A 2500-nucleotide genomic window follows, 5' to 3' on the forward strand; every position below is an offset into this window, starting at 1 on the left:
CAAAAAATTGAATATTTTTCACGGATAGACCCCGTGAAACGCTAGAAATTGGCGGGGATGTGTCTCTTGTGGCTCACGGGGCTGTTAGGGTGGCACAGAAATCCCTCGGAATGGGAAAAAACGGGTCATTTTCGTGTCGCCACATTGCATGCGAACCGCATGAAACTTCCAGAGGCATTTGCAGCAGGAATGCATGTGCACTCAAAAAATGTGATATTTTTCACGGAGAGACCCCGTGAAACGCTAGAAGTGGGCGGGGATGTCTCTCTTGTGGCTCACGGGGCTGTTAGGGTGGCACAGAAATCCCTCGGAATGGGAAAACGGGTCATTTTCGTGTCGCCACATTGCATACGAACCGCATGAAACTTCCAGAGGCATTTGCAGCAGGAATGCATGTGCACTCAAAAAAGTGAATATTTCTCACGGATAGACCCCGTGATACGCTAGAAATTGGCGGGGATGTCTCTCTTGTGGCTCACGGGGCTGTTAGGGTGGCACAGAAATCCCTCGGAATGGGAAAACGGGTCATTTTCGTGTCGCCACATTGCATGCGAACCGCATGCAACTTCCAGAGGCATTTGCAGCAGAAATGCATGTGCAGTCAAAAAAAAATTGATATTTTTCACGGATAGACCCCGTGAAACGCTAGAAATTGGCGGGGATGTGTCTCTTGTGGCTCACGGGGCTGTTCGGGTCGCACAGAAATCCCTGGGAATGGGAAAACGGGTCATTTTCGTGTTGCCACATTGCGTACGAACCGCATGAAACTTCCAGAGGCATTTGCAGCAGGAATGCATGTGCACTCAAAAACTTCTATATGTTTCACGGATAGACCCCGTGAAACGCTAGAAATTGGCGGGGATGTGTCTCTTGTGGCTCACGGGGCTGTTAGGGTGGCACAGAACTCCCTCGGAATGGGAAAAGGGGTCATTTTCGTGTTGCCACATTGCATAGGAACGCCATGAAACTTCCAGAGGCATTTGCAGCAGAAAGGCACGTGCACTCAAAAATTTTAATATTTTTCACGCATAGACCCCGTCAAACGCTAGAAGTTGGCGGGGATGTCTCTCTTGTGGCTCACGGGGCTGTTAGGGTCGCACAGAAATGCCTCGGAATGGGAAAACGGGTCATTTTTGTGTGGCCACATTGCATAGGAACGGCATGAAACTTCCAGAGGCATTTGCAGCAGGAATGCATGTGCACTCAAAAACGTCTATATTTTTCACGGATAGACCCCGTGAAACGCTATAAATTGGCGGGGATGTCTCTCTTGTGGCTCACGGGCGCTGTTAGTTAGGGTCGCACAGAAATCCCTCGGAATGGGAAAAGGGGTCATTTTCGTGTTGCCACATTGCGTACGAACGGCATGAAACTTCCAGAGGCATCTGCAGCAGAAATGCATGTGCACTCAAAAACGTCTATATTTTTCACGGATAGACCCCGTGAAACGCTAGAAATTGGCGGGGATGTGTCTCTTGTGGCTCACGGGGCTGTTAGGGTCGCACAGAAATCCCTCGGAATGGGAAAACGGGTCATTTTCGTGTTGCCACAATTGGCATACGAACGGCATGAAACTTCCAGAGGCATTTGCAGCAGAAATGCATGTGCACTCAAAAACGTGAATATTTTTTCACGGATAGACCCCGTCAAACGCTCGAATTTGGCGGGGATGTTTCTCTTGTGGGTCACGGGGCTGTTCGGCTCGCACAGAACTCCCTTGGTCCACCTGATTCGTGCATACAGGCAGCAACTAAAACTCTGTAAACCTGCTGTGAGGACATCTAAACAGTGGACCAGTGAGGCTGTGGAAGATTTGCGGGCGTGCTTAGACTGTACTGACTGGGATATGTTCACGACTGCTACCAATAGTCTGGATGAACTCACAGAGGCTGTGTACATCAGCTTCTGTGAGGACTGCTGTATCCCAACACGTACCAGGGTGAACTTTAACAACAACAAGCCCTGGTTCTCAGCAAAGCTCAAAAGGTTGAGGTTGGAGAAGGAGGAAGCGTTTAGGAGTGGGGATAGAGACAGATTCAAGGAGTCGAAGAACAGGTTTAGCAAAGCGGTGAGAGAGGCTAAACGACTGTACTCAGAGACACTAAAACACCAGTTCTCTACTAACGACGCTGCTTCTGTCTGCCAAAGGGCTCAGGCACATCACCAACTACAAACCCAGAGCGCCCCACACCACTAACGACTCCCGCCTAGCCAACGACCTGAACGAGTTCTACCGTAGATTTGAAAGACAATTGGACTGTCCTGAACCACCCCTTCCCACCCAAGAGGCCCCATCCCCCACCCATACTACAGAAACGACTCTCTCCTTTCAGGAGGGAGAAGTTAATGGGCTTTTCAAGAGGCAGAATCCACGCAAAGCAGCCGGGCCGGACTCTGTCTCTCCAGCCACCCTCAGGCACTGCGCTGACCAGCTGTCTCCGGTGTTCACCAACATCTTTAACACCTCCCTGGAGACATGCCATGTACCAGCCTGTCTCAA

Source organism: Petromyzon marinus, unplaced genomic scaffold (genome assembly GCF_048934315.1).
Source record: "Petromyzon marinus isolate PM22_M1 ecotype Great Lakes invasive population unplaced genomic scaffold, UKy_Petmar_22M1.pri1.0 PM_G_Scaffold_6, whole genome shotgun sequence".
Lineage (NCBI taxonomy): Eukaryota > Metazoa > Chordata > Hyperoartia > Petromyzontiformes > Petromyzontidae > Petromyzon > Petromyzon marinus.